The 18,246-nt window shown below is 43.9% G+C and overlaps 1 protein-coding gene across 6 annotated transcripts in view; it reads right to left on the reverse strand.

Annotated features, from left to right (window-relative positions):
• The window catches only part of FOXP1 (forkhead box P1), a 341,328-nt gene that overhangs the window by 298,027 nt on the left and 25,055 nt on the right, over window positions 1-18,246 (reverse strand). For 5 of the 6 annotated variants that reach the window (XR_014886272.1, XM_085235545.1, XM_085235546.1 and 2 more), the window contains exon 2: window positions 5,079-5,205. The gene's annotated coding sequence lies outside the window, so the exon portion shown is untranslated. Of the gene's footprint in view, window positions 1-5,078; window positions 5,206-17,890; window positions 18,100-18,246 lie in introns of those variants that run through there. The other variant, XM_085235539.1, reaches the window with a different exon arrangement.

Below are 18,246 nucleotides of genomic sequence, written 5' to 3' on the forward strand. Positions count from 1 at the left end.
CGGACCTCACTTCTTAGCAAGCAACCAGGGCAAGAGCTTCACCTCAGAGTTCAAACCAGAAAATGACTGCTCCCGTGCATAGCTGAAAGCCCCTGGGAAGACAGGTTTTTAAGTGCAGCAGCTCCAGCTCCCACCTGATTGCCTGGCCAGTGGGAGCCCCAGGCCCACAGCCTCCTTACGCCATTACCCCCTGGTAAGAAGCTACACGCTCCCCTGCTTGCCTTCTTACTTAAAGCTCTCTGGCTGCCAGCGTGGAAATGAGCCTGTCTTGCTCCACCTTTCTCCCCATTGCCTTGCTGTCTGTGAGGACCGGTGAGAAAACATTTCAGCTGCTCTTACACTTCCACAGCACCCATTTCCTGAGGCCATTACAGGAACAAAATGCTGTCTCCCATCTCCTGCTGATTATAGCTTTATCAGATAATAGCAAGACGAAGAACTCATCCTGTGAAGCTGTTACCAATACCCAAAGGTACCTGAATGGCAGTGACAGAGATGGTGCTTGTTGCATTTACCCACCACCGATAGGCAAAGCTGGAACAGCAGCAAGGCACCACAGCCCATCTACTGAAGAGCCTATTATTACTTTAACCTGCCATGAGCAGTTTTTGGCTTTTCTGATTTTCAATGTGCGTGTTTGGCTGGTTTTTATTTCACATTCAAACCTGCTGAAATGACAAGGAGAAAGAGCCTCTTGGTCCCTGGGAGCTTGTTTTCTCAGTGCTGGCTTGACACACAAAATCTGTTTCCTCAATGATGCCTTCCCTCTTACCTCTTTTAGACAGGATGGTGTGAAAACACAATAAAAGCTCTCGAAAATAAATGCAAGGAAGCTGAGAAAGCTGTTCTTCAGATGATACATAGAGTCCTTGGCTCACACGGCTTGAATGCCACAGAGCTCTCCCCTGCCCACCAGCTCCATGCCCGCAGGAACCCGACCTGTTCAAAACAAATACACACCCTCCAGGGAATTTCAGCTACAAGACCTACTTTGCAGGGTAGCACCCTGCATCCAAGGTGCTGTTGTACAAACACACGCAGAGTCCCAACTCCACATGACACATCTGCTATGCAGGGCTCAAAACATGTCTTCAAGCAACAGCAGTATAACTACGAGATTTCATTTAGCTCACAGTCCCTACCAAGCCGAGGTGAAGCTTTGCAGATAAAAAGACCTGAAGTTCCCCACCTTCACACAGCAAAAATCACTGCCTGTTAAGTGATTTGCCAGGGTAATGGATATTATCTGTACAGGAAAGCAGATCACTTGAAAAATTGTCCAGAGTAAATCAGCACAGCAAAGTTACAGCCTGTTCTACTACCACAACAGAAAGCCTGTATTCAATTTCATAAACATCAAGCAATGAAAAATACAGCTAAAAAGCTGATATAGATGTCTACAGAAAAGCCCTCATTTTAGGTGTGAGACTATTTTTGTACTTAAAAGGCGTGAAATTCCCCTTTCTCCTGGTGGTAAGAAATGCTCCTTGATACCCTCTCTCCTCCAGGACATAGCCCAAGTAGAAATAATTTTCAAAACTAATAAGTATACGGGGTAACATGGTTAACATCATCCAATGAATTTAGATCCACCTACACGGTATAAATATATCCAGATAAACTGTCACCTTCAGCAGAATTCATTAAAATAATGTTGTATCTTCCTTGTTAAATGTAATTTTTTTAATTGAAATTTAATCTTACTGTATTATTTGGTAGATTTTTAATTGACATTTGTAGTAATTAATTGGTAAGCATTACAGCTTTGTCTGAAGAATTTAAAACTAAATTTGACATAGAGATTGGCCAGCCACTGCTGTGAGGTGCCTGCTGGGAGCATTTCATCATCCCCCCAGCCCCTCCTGCTGATCAGAGGTGGGAGATGATGGTCTCTTTCTTACAGTCATGAATTACATTACTAATGTATTCCATTACCACCACGCAAATGTCATGTTAATTTCTGATCATCATCAAGTCAGACAATGGTTTCCACGCTGGCACCCAGCCAATTAGCTATGTGGAAAAATATTCAGCCAATTATATAACTTGAATTAGGTTAAGGACTCAAGAGAAAGCAAAATAAACGCTTTGAAAATACTTCTGAGATAAAATGTAAGTTGACACTGTCTTCATGTGCTATAGCCGATGTTATACAATCTGATAGGCAGCTGCCAACATTCATAACTGTTTATTAAATCTAGCCTCTCTTTATGGTGGCAGCTAAGATCTGTATTTTTACCAATATTAGGTTCATTGTGTTATGAAAAAAAGACCAAAATACTTAGGAGCATTCACACCAGCTTATAAAACATATTATGTAGTTTATTAAATTGTTAAAATTGCTTCTCCCCTCCTCCTCTGCCCAGCATAAAGTTCCAGACAGAAAAGTTTCAGAAAAGCAAAGTCCTTCTGGAGCCACAGGCGTCTCAGCAGAGGCACTTGGAGGACAGAAGCGCAGAGGCACCGCTGTTCCCCAGCTGACCCCTCTGCTTCCTGCCCACCTCCTCACACAGCAGAGCAGGGCTCAGCAGGAAGGCTGGGGAGCGCTCCCAGCATGCAGACCCGCGGGATGTGGTGCACGCAGTGCTGCACGATGGGGTTTTTAGTACCACCCCATCACCTTGATTTGTTCCGTTCTTAAGTCAATTTATTGTACAAGCATGGTTATCTCCAATTTAGAAACGTACACAGCACCAATTCCTTGACTTTAAAAATTTATAATGATGAGCCATTTGTTAAAACCTTTTACCGTATCTTTCTGTTTCATTTTCCTAGGTGTTGCAATGAGGCAATTCACTGTTCTGGCTGCTTACCCTAGATGACCTTTGTCTGCCATAAAATGGTATACAACTAGATGCTCCGCTTCAAATACAGCTCTCGTCTCTTTGAAAGTCTCCACATATTCAGCCAACACAATCAGAAGAAACCACATTTGGTTACTCAATAAGCTGGAAACTTCTAAAACGAGCAAGGCCATGAATGAATTCCTGACATCATCAGGGACACTCGAGTGGGGAACGAGAGAGAATACCAAGAAGTGGCTCTTGCTGCAGATGGAGAAAGGATCACTCCTTTAAGCTGAACTCTCAAGGAAATGAGAACAAAAACTGAATTAGCTCAACACGTACCTTCTACACTCAGTCCATTGCTAGGCAACTTCCATCTCCTGATAGAATTATGGCAGAGGGCTGGCCATATATCAGGGTTAAAATGAACATAACCACCAGTGTTGGCCAACTGCTCCTTTCCAGTGGGACTGTTCAACGCTTGTTCATTTCATATTATTATTTGGCAATATTTTCTAAGCACCTAGAGAGTCTAGCGCATTCAGAAGATATTTTAAAGCTATTATGTGACATGAAAATTTTAAGATAACAGGAAGTAAGTGAATTTTATGGTGAACAGCATGAATCTTTTCCTTTGTTCAAGTCAGCGTTTGGAGGGAGTTAACAATCCTTCTTTTCGCTTTTATTTTTTAATACAAAAGCTATCCAGAGGGCACACGGCTCGAATGCCTTGCCTTTACACAGGATGCCGGTCGGCCACAGCTCCATATCTCCATAATTCAACCTGTGGGGTTTAGGGGATGCCTTAAAATACCCTGGTCCATCTGTTTGCTGCCACCGAGACCAGACACAAAGTTCTATTACAAGCAGTGCCATGGGGCAACCACAATACCATGTTTTCGGCCTCTAATAGTGACTTGAACAGTGAGATTTGGACTCCAGACATTATTCACCATGATTGGAAATGTATCAAGTATATGCACAGGCTGCCTTAAATAGTGGCATGTGCCTTGTATATAACCCTAAGTTTCCTATGCATACTTCATAGGAACAAAAAAATAATTAATTAGCTAACCACCGCAATTAAAATCAATTGATTCACATGCTACAGAGCAGTGAGAAATTCTTGCATCACTGGATAAGCTGGAATTGCTCCCTGCTTGGGGACCTTGGTTGCATCAGCAAGATTGGTAATTCAGACATGAAGGAATTGGTAAGAATCTTTCTCTTGCATGCAAACTTTGAGCTGCCATATGGGTTTATTCAACTGTTTACTACACCAGTCGGTAAAAACTGAACAGCTATTATAATCTTTGCTAAATGACATGGTAATTATGCTACCTCTGGAAAAAAAAGAAAAAAAAAAAGAAAGAAAAAATGGAAACTTAAAAAAAAAAAAATCACAATTCACTGACGTGTGAATTTCTCTGTTTCTGTAATCTCTGAAATGTAATGCACTTTTTAACACACAGAGGGATATTAAAATTATAACAGAAACACAAATTTATTTGAAAAAAAAAATAAAAAACAAAAACCAATTTATGCTCTCGTTTCCTATGGATTTAATTACCTAGATCTCCTAGTTTGTAACAAATTCTCACACAGATCTTGCGGTTCTCTTGTATGATCAGAATTCTCTTTCCCCACTCTCTTTGTCTTGTCCAAGTTGGCTGTTGGAGGATTTCTCCCTTTGTCCCCCTATGACGAAGGCAGCCAAGCTTTGCAGCACATGCCATGCTGAGCAGGGCTGGCTCTGCTGTGTACCAGTGACACCATTTTGTCACTGGGATGTAAGTGCAGCAAACAGTGGAGCTAATTATTCGTTGGCAATGGCTCCTCTGAGAGCAAAGACTCTGACACATGATGGAGTGGAGGCCTCTCCATATTCATATTTAATCATTACATGAATTGCACATACAAGCATGTTTAGACCCTGTCTGTCTGTATGGCTCCAGCTCTGGGCAGCAGTTTTGCATCGCTGAACTCCAGTTACACTACTGAACCCTCAGAGCTCACAACTTCACCGTGGCCTTGAGAGGATGGTGGAAAGAAAGCAAGCCAGGCAGCCTACGTTCTGCTTTGATAGTATTTGGTATCATGGATATTTCAATACAGTTAACGTGTTTATTCGGGAGGTACAAAATAGCGGTGACTTGTTTATGAAGACAGACAATACAAAAAAGGAACCCCAAATCCCCACCATATCAAAAAGAAAAGAGGGGTGAGAGAGAAAGAGACTGTAAGAAAGAGTGAGAGTTAAGAGTTACTGCAAACTTGGGATTGGTGACTCACCAGTTTTACTTGCAGGCATCACACATATCCACTCATGACTCAGGGCAAATATGGGAAAGGATCGAAACCCTTATCATGGCAAATGTCTGGAAGCTGGAATCACTCAGAAAAAAATGTTCTCAGGAGACTGAAAGACAAAAACACGTTTTAAAACTTCACTTAGTTAGAATCGTATCAAAGCCCACCGTTTTCCTTTGAAAATAAAAGGCAGTTACAAGTGCTGGAGGTGTGGGGAGCATTACAGGAACATTTCTATATACCAAACATCGCTCTATCACACAGCAGAATCTATTTTGCTTTAAATGAAACTGAAACTTGCAGCATTAAGAAAGGTTTTTAAATATGATCTTATTTCAGGTTTTGGAATTTGCTCCTCCAACAGGCGAGTTTTTGTTCATTCTGAACACCAAAACGTGTCAGCTGCCAAACCCATATTCTGCTCAAAAATACTGCACTGTTTCACAAAATTCAGATACTTTAACCTACTTTGCATTATCGAAGTACAACAGTCTGAATTTCTGAAATATTTACTCTCAGCATGCAATCACTGCATCCCGATAAAACCTTAACAAAATGTAGAATCTCTTGTTAGCAATAATCTTCCCTCTGAGATAAGGATAAACACATACAAAAACTATTTGATGTTCAGGGTGAAAAGGCAAAATTTGCAAACATCAGTTAAGAAATACCAATTAGTATGTTTTTTCCCCAGCTATTAGTAACACAGATTGAGTTTAAGCCTAGCTCAGAGGAAGCTGCTTGTGGTACAAATTAAATACCCATTTTACTAATAAGGGTATTTTAAAAGAGAGGTATATTTTCTCCATCGACAAAACATCCACGCTGAGTATGAGCTGATACTGAGAAACAGGAGCAGAGGACCTGAGGCACACGAGCACTGCACCCACAGAATCAGGTGGGATTTAAGCAGCAGCTCCAGTGCCTGCTGCCCTGATGGATGCACGGGCACGTGGGACAGCCTCTGTGCTATAACCTCCAGAGGAGAAAAAAAGCTTTGCTACAGAAGAAGGGTCCCGAGGGACTGGGATAGGAAAAAATATGAAGGCAGAAATCCCAAGGGCTGCCTTTGCCTTCCATTCCCAGGTGCTCTCCCTCCAGACCACCCCCAGCAGTGGCCGCTCTCAGCTCTCCACGTGTACCAGCGCTTAGGCAGTGCCAAGGACCCAACCTGTGGCAGACAACCACCACGGCAGCCTTCCTCAGGAACATCTGTAAGTTACTGTCTTAGCAACAACTGCACCAAATTTCAGAAGGGAAAAAGGTGGAGGTTTTTTGGTGGCTTTCTTTTTTTTTTTTTTTTTTTTCCGTTTTTTTAAATATACTTCTCTGGCCTCGGGGCTTTTCCCATTCTTAGCTGAATGCAATACAACGGCTCAAAGATGATCACAACAGTTCAGAAACCTAAATATAGGGACTACGCAACCCTATTATAAAACTGTGCTGCACAACAAAAATAGATCCAAAAGGGCCTTTCAAACACCAGATCTGCTAAACGCAACTTCTTCCTCAGAGGCTCTGAAATACCTGCAAACCAGTGACCTGCATCCTGCATCAGCTTTACTTTATTCATGAGGAGCTAACACCTTAGAGGAGCAACCAAGCAGTGCCAGAACACACATCCGAGGCTGGGTTTGTTACTGCAGACGGGCACAGGGCAGAGCACAGCCGCACCTACACACGCAGCCTGTGCCCATCACAGCTGCTGAGTAGCCTGTACCATCATACGTCTGGAGGTGTACAAGGGAAGGAGCCCAGCGAGGCCAGTGGGCACGGAGGCTGCTAAGGCTCCTCCACAGAGCACAGCCCGGAGAGCTGGGGACGTGGCACGTGCTGCCTGCGGGGAGAAGAGCGCCGGGGAGATCGGTTCTGATAAACTGAAGCCTTTAATGATCTGCCCACGCAGTCGAGTTCGATCTGGCATTGACAAATTGAGGCTTTTAATGATGTGCCCACACATTTGAATTGGATGCTCCTCTCCTGCACGTTTCACAAAAATAGCCTGCTGGGTTAAAGACACCAGCTGTAATCAACCTGCAGAGATGAGCAAAGCCAAACCGCTCTTGGACCAACTTCTCCCACAGAAGATTCTCTGGCGAGTCCTCAAATACAGATTTTCCCCTGCACTGCCTCACTCCCGTATACTTTCTCTGAGGGCTACAGCTAAGTAAGGACTGATGAGACTCAGCAGCTTCAGGGTAGCTGGAGTACAAAGTCAATCAAACCTTGAAACATGAACCTGCGTTTCATTAATTCCAGCAATCACATCGTTTTTATTATCACTGTATTAATCAGAATAGGAAACCTATTAGTCTGCCCCCAACAAAAATTAATCTTCTCAATATTGAACAGATTTGAAAGACAAGTTTTAATATTCCACTACTTAAATCTCCATGGCAAAGGCGCACGGGTCTGATGGCCTGGAGGACTTCTACGACTGCATCCCACCAGCATGAGGCTGGTCCTCTCCCAGCAGGACCAAGCTGGTGGGAACACAACACAACCAAGGCGGTGGGAACACAAACACGTGGCTGGGAGACTGAGAAGAGGTGTGCTGATGGAACAGACTCACAGATACACACACCTTGGGGCTCCGCTCTGCAGGATACATTTCAAAGCCCCATCAAAGGTAGAACTTCAATGCACCACTTACATTAGGATGTTTATTGACTGCAATGAAACTATAAATACTGTTTTCACTAACGATTTCTTAAAGCCATGTTGCACAAAAGAAAACAGGTTCAACTCGTACATCAGCGCCTAAGAGACCGCTCCAAAATAGACAACTGTACGAAAAGTTGTGCCCATGTATACATATACACAAAACTGTTTTTAAGTGACTGTTTTGAATTAGAATAAATCTGTGTTCCACCAATTAAGCTTTGAATGCACGGCTGATACCATTCTCTATCTGAAACAAGCAACACAATAAATGCAAAAAATCAAATATTTTAGAGAAAATACTTGGAGAGTTGAGACATTAATTTTGCCATATACAATCTGTTCCACAGGGATTTAAACAAGCGTTATTGCCACCCTGGTACATTGGAATAGAGATGAAACCACCATCCTTTCCTATTTACATATTAAAAAATACATGCCTTCTTGATACAGACTACAATACAGCCTGTCTAGAGAATGCAAAGCCATGAACTCAGTGCATCCTTGCGAAGAGTGCTGCACTGTAACTGGTTGCAAGTGGAGGCAAAACACAAGTGCAGACAAAATGCTTGCTTACTCGTCCTCAGAGTCCTGCAAGCACCCAGGGAGAGGGGCTGGAGCAGCCCCAGCTCCCCAGGGCCCCACCTCGGGATGGGGCTGTTTACCAAACACCGTCACCACAGCAAAAGGAGAGCAGCGAGAGCAGCCTGCAGAGCTCTGCATCTCAGGGCGTGGGCATCAGGGGATGAGAAACAAAGAAATATTTAAAACAGCAAACAAGCAATCACAAACAGCAATAAAAACAAACAGCTCAACCAAAACAAACAAACTATATATATGTGCGTGTATATATATATATATATATATATATTTATCATCCCTATTCTTATTTCAATCTCATGTGTATTTGATTTTAGTTTGAGAAGCTCTGCAATTCCCTAAAATTTTTCAACACGGATGTATTTCCAGCATAACTTTAAAAAACAAAACAAAAAAAACAACACCAAACCAACATTAATTGCCATCAGAAACACATGCCAAAAGCACCCTTAATAGGACCACAAAGGCTGCATCCAGGAGGAACTTGCTGCAAGGAAAGGTAACATTCGTTCTCCCTTTCAGCTGGGATCCACCTCAACTTTTTGATGTCGGCAGGAGCTTTTATTTGCAAATAGAGCAGAGCTGCTTGGGATGGAGGGCTCCTCCGGAGCATGCCATGTGGCCTGCACAGATGTTCCTTTTATTCCCGTGTCCCACAAGGCTCTGTGGCTCGCTGGTGTTAAACAGATTACGCAAGTAGAACACTTGATTTTGCATGTCCCCTTTTTTCCAACAGTTGTCTAATTTACTCAACTCATTCTGCTCCCCCCTTCTCTCCACACACGCTAAGGCAAGCACAAAAAAAAATGAGGCAGAAGCAAGAAAGTTTCTCCTCCGCAATCAGAATTTGCAGAAACGCTCAGCGCCTGCAAACAAAGTAGGAACGCAAAAGAACAAAGCTCTTATTTTGACAGTAAAATAACGAGCTCATTTGGCGCCAGGATCTTCCAAAAAGCCTTCATCATACCCCAGTAGCACCAGTCGCTACAAGTATCATAATCTCTCACCCTTATTTAGGTGTCCAAATGAGAATTGAACTTTTTCCAAAAAATACCTAACACCAATTATTGGTGCTAAGCATTGAAAATCCTTGAAAATCTGGCCTTCAACTCAGGCACAAAGAAGAGGCTTAATTTCCCGGCTGTCAGGCATCCCAATCAACAACTGAAGTCAATGGGATCTACACAGTACCTTATTAAAAAAAAAAAAAAAGCCTAAGAGGCCCATTAGGCAACAGCAGCTCCAGCAAGGCAACCTCACTGCACAGAGACAGCAGCTACACGCGGCTTTGTGCATCAGCCACTTCGCTCTCACACTTAATTTGATTAATCATTTTGGTATTATCCCCAATTAGAAAAGTGTCTAAGTGGAAAAATAATCAAAAAAAAACTGCTTAAGATTAAGACAAAGAAGAAAGCAGCAGCTACTGAATGTGCAACTACTTAGGATTTCTGGCATTTATGAAGGATACAAAATTAAAGCAAAAAAACTGCGGGCAAAATGCAAAGACATCAGTGTTTCATACAGACTGCAGATTTTGAAATTTTTTTAATAAACTCAAACTGAATTCCAGATGTTGAAAGTTGGGAAGTAAAAAGAGCTTTAGCTGTAAAAACACAGAAAGGTGAGACCAAAAATTCTGCTGAAACGTAACAATTCAAACACCCTGGAGTGAGGCACTCGCACTCTCCCACTGCTTCCCCCCTCACCCCATGCCAGAGCAGGTAGCAGCACAAGGGCTGCGCTGGCTTCTATCACAAGGCACAGGCTGGAGCAAGCTGCTGGGAACAAGCTGCAGAGGGAGGAATGCAAGTCCCAGCACTATTGACCATGGGGCAGCCGTGAGCAGAGCTCACCTGGAGGCTGGCACACCCCAGCAAGCATCCTCCTCCTCCCTGCAGGGCTGAGCATGCACCTGAAGCTTCAGGCCAGCGAGGGGTTGATACCTCACTCATTTAAATCCTGAGCAGTTGCAGCAAATCACAAGTTCCCACAGGCTGAATCTCACCTCATCTCCTTCTTTTCCTTTCCTGCAGCACAGCAGAGCAGCCCCAAACCAGTCCAGCTCATCCCTGACGCAGCTCAGCAGTGTGTGAGCATCCAGGACGTACTCCAGCATCCAAACACAACCCAACTCGGACCAGCACAACTGGTTCTTGCCTTAATGTATGGATTCAATCACCACCATCAACACTCAGGGCTTTTGAAAGCACAATTCAGGGCAATATTTGGAGATCACTGGTTTCACCCATGTTTATTTACATCGCGCCGCTCTACAGGCAAGCATATGAAATCACACTGTCCTGTGCTGCCCCACCAGCTGCACTGCAGGAAGACGCCGGATGGTTTGAGCCTAAAATTCAGGAACAGTGGCAAATGTTTCGAATTTGATAAGAGGAAGAATATTCATCAGTGTACTTCACTGGGAGCGCAGTCAGAACTCGCAAACTTAGTCACAGAAATATGACTGGACTTGTCTGCTACCACAAAACAAAGTACCGTCTAGTGGTTAAAATCAGAGGACATGATTCAGGAATGCAACCCTTTTCAAAGAAGAACTGAAGCACATGATTAAGTGCTGCTGAAGTCAATAGGCTGATTCAGAGACCAACTTTTGGAGCAATGGATAATACTCCCCACATTGCCATATGGCTCTCGGTCAAACTTCCTAGAAGCATTTGCTAATGCTGGGTTCCACCACAGCCTTTGGGAGGCCTGCTTTTCTTTCTGTTTTTTTTTGTTGTTTTTTTTTTCCCCTGTCTCTTTTAAACAGATTTCTGGGATGATTTTCACCCAACTCTGAAGATTCTCCAGGCTGAGAGAACACTCAGCTGCGATTACTCCAGGGCAGCACAAACTCATGCAATAATTAATATTCTCAAACGAAAGGTTATCCGGGCATGCAAATTTATCATCATCCAAACGTGTGGTTTTTTTTGCAGTGTCGCTTGGGAGGTGCTCAGTGAGTAGTGCACAGAACTGAACTCCATCCAGCCTCCAGCTGAGGGATCTGCAAACAAGCCTCATGACTCCGCTGAACTCCCAGACACGCTGCCTTTGTAACGTGGAGATCTTGCTCATCCCATCATCTCACCCCCATTGCTACGGTAAAATCGTTTGTGGCAGGCTGTCTGCCTCTGCCCCTTCCAGCAGGGCCACCAGCGCCATGCCATATCCCCACACTTCTTATCTCCCAGGAACACCGCCCAGCAGCCCCGCTGCTCGCAGGCAGGGCTCAGTCCTGCCAAAGCAAACAGGAGCCAAACCAAACCTTTCAGCAAGGCAAACGTCTGCTATCAGCACGCATGCTGACATGTGTGGCAAGGCAGTTACAATTTTTATTTGTGTTCATGCAATGGTGAATAGAAAGGAGAGAGTGCTGGCAGAGCCACCTGACCGAGAACCGTGCTCATTTTGTAACTCCTAAGTTGCAAAGGGATAGGAGTTATTTTCTTGACGTTTTGTTACAGAAAAGCAGAAGTAAGACAAAAGCCCGAAGAATTCTTTGCTTTCTGAAAGCTTAACAGCACAGATAAAGTGCAACATCATTTTTACACAGTTTGAAAACACCCTGCTACTTCCAACAATGAAATCAACGTAATCCCAGCCAAAATCAGCCCTCCCAGCCATCTTGTCTGTAAGGAAATGGGGAAAGAAGAGGCGATACTTTTCCTGGCTACTAAAGAGCTTCTCCTTATTCAATATCTAAATTAAATCAAATTGAGTATACTAAATAAGCCCATAAGACACAGCACATGATGCAAGAGTCTTAAAATTCTTATCTACTGAGCACTCCAGCTTAAAGGCTGATGTTTTATGTTCCCCTGCTGCGCACGGGGATCCTGCTGGCTTGGCCAGACTATGAAAATAAGCTTCAAATGACCAAATGCAACTGCAACTTAAAAAGTAGGAACCGAACCAGACACAACAAACCACAAGCAGCCGGCCGACCTGCCGTAACTCCTGGGCGCTCCACGCACTGCCGACGAGGCGTCCTCCATCACAAGCCCACGCACCACAAATCCCAAAAGGTTTTCCCCCTCCGCACAGCTCGCTCTGCTCACACAAAGGCAGAGAGCAGCTGGGAGCGCACCGATGGAGACGTGGATCTATGGCACTGTGTGAATTTATGGCATTCCAGAGGGATGGATTCCTCACATTCATTTTAAAATGCAGAACCTAAATTCACAGCCCTGACTGGATGCTTCACCTGCAGGTCCTGGCCATGGGACCATGCAGCCATGCTGCCCACAGAGCCCACCCATACACCGTTACCAGTTGGAGGAGGACTTGGGGTTATGGTCTGTAGGGTTAGACGCTGGCAGCTCTCCAGTTATCCAATCCCACCCTGTGTGACCTAGGCCAAGAAATCTGTCCCCATGCTCACATCTGCTTCTCCACGACCTGGAGAAATGCTGGGCAAAGCACAGGGACAGGCAAAGCCCTTGTGGTATTGCAGAGCTCAGAAATACCAGCTAACTACACACCCTGTGCAAATAAAAACCCGAGCTCAAGATGAAAGCCAGCAACTCCCTTCCAACTCTGGTATGTTTCTCTCCTGGACCATCATTACTTGTGAAACATCATTTTATGTGCGCTGCTAAAGGGAGGGACATTTACCACAAAGAAGAGTTAAGCAACTCAAATGTTAAAATGTGAGTAAAACTGTTGTCTGTAACAGTGACAGAAATTAATACTGGTAGTTAAGTAAGAATGGCTGTATTCTTAAGCTTTTATTGGAAGACCAAGGCTTTTCACAAAACTCATGCTACTAAATAATATCATTTACTTCAGTATTCAGCTCTTCCACATCCACCACTTTAGCTTCTGTTGTTCAGCTTACCTACCCAACAGTTAGCATACCTGCCCACAGAAACAAACCACACACTGTACCTTTTTTCCTTGAAAGAAAACCTCTGTGAGGATCGCCCCACCAACTAAATATATTTGGAGGTCAAATTTCATCTCTCTTCCTTTTTTTTTTTTTTTTGGCTCATTACTTTTCAATGTGTGTTACAAAACAGTTTCAAAAATAGAATGTATTTCTTTGGATGCAGCAATGCAAAAATCGTATTTCCTCTGGACCAGACTTCACAGCCAGAGAATTAAAAAGGGAGAGAGAGAAACAGTTGCTTGGAGCTGCAGAGCAACGACAGGGCTGGAGCCGTGATGGCAGCACTGGGACACCCTCAAAACCACCATGCTTTCAAATAGCTCAGAGCAAAACACTGCCTCCAGTGCAGCCAATCCGCAGGTCATTGCAACCCTGTGGACAGGCTACTGTTTGCAAAGGAAAAACAAGGCAAATTTTCAGCCATGTGGGGTTTTTTTTTCCCCTACAGTCGACAGGAACTGGGTGTGTTGCTCTCCAGGAGCACTTGGAAAAGCCAAGTTAATATCGCTGCGGGTAAGGGGGGAAGCCTGGCCTTGGCCAACATCCTTTGGCATGAAGGGATTTCCTGACATCAGCAGAGAAAGAGTCAGACCACATTCTGAGAAGCTCCTTAGAGAGGTAGCAACAAGTAACATTAAAATAATAGTGACTTATTCACAGCAATAAAGGGTAAAGGAGAATAGAAAGAAGGAGGAAGATAAATAAAAAGACATCATCCCAGAGTAGTAGCTACAAACAAAAATTTCAAAGCTCAAACCAATATTTATTTTTTTTAAATTAAAACAGTTTCATCAGATGTCATTTTTACAAGCCCACCCAGAGCAGCAAGAAGCCATTTCTACCACTTTAATCTTACACAATACTGATACGTGAACATAAAGGATCAAGACAAAATTTAAGATATGTGGGCCGGCAATCTGAATGCCAAGTTTTACCCATGTGAATTCAGTTATAAATGCTTGGAAAATGTGATTCCTTAACTTAGAAATAGCAGCTGTAGCATTCAAAGGTACTCCAGTAATTACTGGAATGTTTGCTGAAAAACTAGACAGAAGCTAACATCTTACTTACATTAAATACACATTCCCTGCAAATTGAAAGAGCCACAGAAAAAAAAAAAAGAAAAAAAGAAGAAATAATACAGAAAATAATCAGGCGAGCAGATGTTCCCCCCAAAAAAATACGAGAAAAGAAGATAAGAGGGGACCAGATGCTCATTGCTGGTACTCCATGCAAGCTGCAACGATGCGCGCACCAAAGGTGCTCCATGCTGCCAGCCTCCCCCAAGCCAGCGATGCTCAGTGCTTCTAAACAGCCAAAGGGAGCTGGATGTTCACCTCTACATCTGTAAGTGGTAATTTCATCCCAGATACTGGCAATAACATGCTGCTTTAAAATCACAGAAATGCTGCCTAGTCATCTGAGACAACAGTAAAACAAGCAGCAACGCCAACAGTAGTTGTCTACTACTGCCTGAGGGACTCACGGCTTTAGCAACCAGGCTGGCACAAGGATTATATTATCGAGGAGCACCCTATACTGCTTTATTAAGTGCCAGTGAAATGTCTACTGCATGCTGTGCCTGAGAAAGGCTGTAAGAAACGCCAACCACAACCATGCAAACTCCAAATGAAGCCACCTGACCAATCCAGATGTATTATTAGCTGCTGTCCCCTGCCAACAGAACTGCTTTGGAAATAATGGCAATAGCAAACAGAGGCAGGTATGAGAATCTCGTTGCGCTGAATATAAAACCTCAGGATACGCTGGTAGGAGAAGGAAGTCCACACCCAGGCTCTGGAAGGAGGCACATGAAGAGAAGTTATCTGCAAAATGTGCATCACACTCTCCTGGCTCTCTTCACACCTCCCCCTTCGCATCCCCACTCCCATGCACCTTCGCGTCTATTCCCACACTTCTCTCGCTACCCACATCCTGTACATATTTATGTTGTAAATATCCATTTGGAGGCATTTTGTATGCTTGTGGCACAGAGAAGGATGCTGCTCTGAGTTTTATAAGGCAGACGTCTCACCATGACCGCTTTCCCCTTTTCCAAACTGCACGGGAGGGGAAAAAATTACTTGGCCCTCGATCTTATCTTCTATCCACTCAGGAACCAGATTATTGCCTAATAAAACTTCACTGCAAAGCTATTAAAAATTAAAAGGATATTTCCCTTTCTGCATAATGATTTGTCAAAAGCCAGACCTAAATCAGGATTTATGAGGTTAGTGGTACCTTTTTTTATTATTATTTTTTCGGAAAATCAGGCAGAATTTTCAGGTTTTTTGGCAGTCCTTCTCACTCCTGATAGACACAAAACTTCTCCTTCACCCCCTATATCTTACTTCTTCACCCAGATGAAATAATAGGTGAAAATCAGCTGAGCCAGCAGAAATGTTCCCACCGTCCTTCAAGACAACGCTTACAAGAGTCCAAGTGGTTTGTATGATTCAGAACTAGTGGTAGAAAAAGGACAAACCAGATTACAGCAACACAGAGGACTCTATCCAAAATCTGCATCCAAAGAGACTCCTGCTAACATATGGTGGAAATGTGACTTTCTGCAAATATCCTCTGCAGAAGCCAATTCCTCTCCTCCACCCAAGCCACATCCAATAGCTCTAGTAGAACGAGCTGTTACTTACACATATTAGTCAGGATAGGCATCAGCCATGATACAAATTTTAATCTATCTAGCTAATGAGGAATCTGCCATCTAGATAATGTGGTCAGACCCTACAAAGAAATTAAAATCCACCTATTCAGACTCCTTGCTAACTGATGCACTGCCTATCACAGAGCACGGTGGCTGCTATCCTGAGGCATCATGTCCTGCTCTCTTCCTGAGGGATGGCACCGACTGCTCTGCTCCAACTCTACAAAGAGGAGCACCCGAAAACAGAATCAAGCTGGAAAACAGAACTTGGAAAGAACGCATTAGCAACTTCAATCCAAATATAAAATGCATTTAAAGGTCACAATTTGCATAACTACTTCTCATGTTTTTTGTTGTGTGTTGTTTTTTGGGGTTTTTTTGTTTTTTTGTTTTTTTTCCTAAATTGCTCAATCCTGAAAGGTGCTGAGCAATTCTGAGAACTGCTGAGCACCTCTATTTCTTGTTTAAGGTTTTAACTACTCTCAGGATTGTTTGCTACTTGGCAGGAACAGCTCTGCAAGGCACTGCAGGACTATGCTAGAAGGTACACAGCATTTCTAAAGAAAATTTAAAAACAGAAAAATAATTAGTCATACAGCACCGAGAGTACGTGGTACCATCGTCACAAGCTGACATTATGGGGCTGACACTGGAGTTTCACTTTCTGATGATGAGCCCTTGGTAGCGCATTTCAGAACAGCAGCAAGAAGTAACCACTTGTAACAGGAAGAGTGCAGAAGGCCACGGGTGCGAAGTGTCCCGATGACAGATTTCATTTAAAAACTGACACAACTTTCATCCAGCAAGGCTACTACATCGATCCCCTAAAATGTCATCACCAAACCCACATCCAGTTCGATAAGAAGTGTCATATTTTCCCCGAACAAATTCTTACTGGAAGACCAGCAGGTACAAGGAGCGTCCCCTTCAACGAGAGATTCTGAAACATTACACTCTTGCTTCGTGCACAAAATTAATTATAACAGCCAATCTGTGGTGCTGCTTCATCTGCTGGGGAAAAGATGAAATGCCTGAATTGATATCAAGGCTAAAGAAGGACTGAGGAACATATCCGATGATGCTAAAGAAGCGGTGTTCTGCCTTCTCCCGCAGTACGAAATGGAACTCCAGAGACAGCTGAAAACTGTGAATACAAGCCTGCAGTCCCCCCAGCTTGTAGGAACGTGTTTGCAAAGATCAATGCGCTAGGTGTCGGGTTCAGAGCCTGAGCGCGCCTCTACCACTATTAGCACCAGACTGATGATTGACACAAACCACACACCACCTACAAAGGCACTGCACAAACCTGAGCGTGTGGGAAACGCAGGCTTTCCAAAAACCCTCTGCAACAACTTAGATGTTTTCCCACATTTCAATTAAAAAAAAAAAAAAAAAGAAAAGAAAAGAAAGAAAGGAAAATAGAGATAGATCAAGGCTGCAGTATCAGTGTTCAACAAAAGCTTTCATTTCCGTGGCATCTGCTCGCATTCCTTATAAAAGTGAAGGAATATTGTGTTTATCCTGGACTCAGTACAAGAACTTTCCACCAACAGCTCTGCTACAGGCAGGGGACTCTCAGCACTGGGCTTGCAAAGAAGCAATGCGTATTGCATTAGAGGTTTTGCACACACAGGTGTTCAATATGTACTTATTTTTTCCTCTCATAATAGAAGGGGGAGTAAAGAGAACACCATCTTCTTGTGAAAACTGAATCTACCCCAATGAAGGCACTGAAAACCTCAAAGCGAAGTTCACAAAGCCCTCTGGACTTCCCACCGCACTCTGTGTTAGTCATGGGGTCTTTACCAGAAATGCCCCCATCCTGACTAATTCCTCAGACAGAACGATGATACACTCGTTTCCTCATCGCCAACCTTAAAATATGCCCCTGCGAGAACTCCTGCATTTCAGCACGTTTCCTCCCTGTCTCACCACCCTCCATCTCCAGCCAAAGCTCCTCATACCTCAGCCACTCACCTGCGGTCCCTGCAGGCCCCCAAGGAACACATCCCTCAATCCAGTGAAGCAACACACGATGAAAGTCCCTCTACCTCCCACACAGCCTCTCACTCTTGCATCTTCCAGAGAGGACGAAGAGATCTGAGGAGACACCCCGTGTGGGGTGAGCGGGCCGAGGCGGAGCGCTGGAGAAGGCTGAGGCAGCATGCGGAGCTGCTGGTGGGAGTGCCTCAGATGGCGGCTTCCGAGAGGGGAAATACCACACATCTGCACCGGGGCCTGCACTGGAAACATGTCATCGGCCCATGGAGGACAATGGGACTGTCCTGGATGATTGAATACAACAGCTGCCTGGGGAGGCGGCCCCATAAATC

Source organism: Meleagris gallopavo, chromosome 14, assembly GCF_905368555.1.
Source record: "Meleagris gallopavo chromosome 14, MGAL_WU_HG_1.1, whole genome shotgun sequence".
In the NCBI taxonomy this organism is placed as follows: domain Eukaryota; kingdom Metazoa; phylum Chordata; class Aves; order Galliformes; family Phasianidae; genus Meleagris; species Meleagris gallopavo.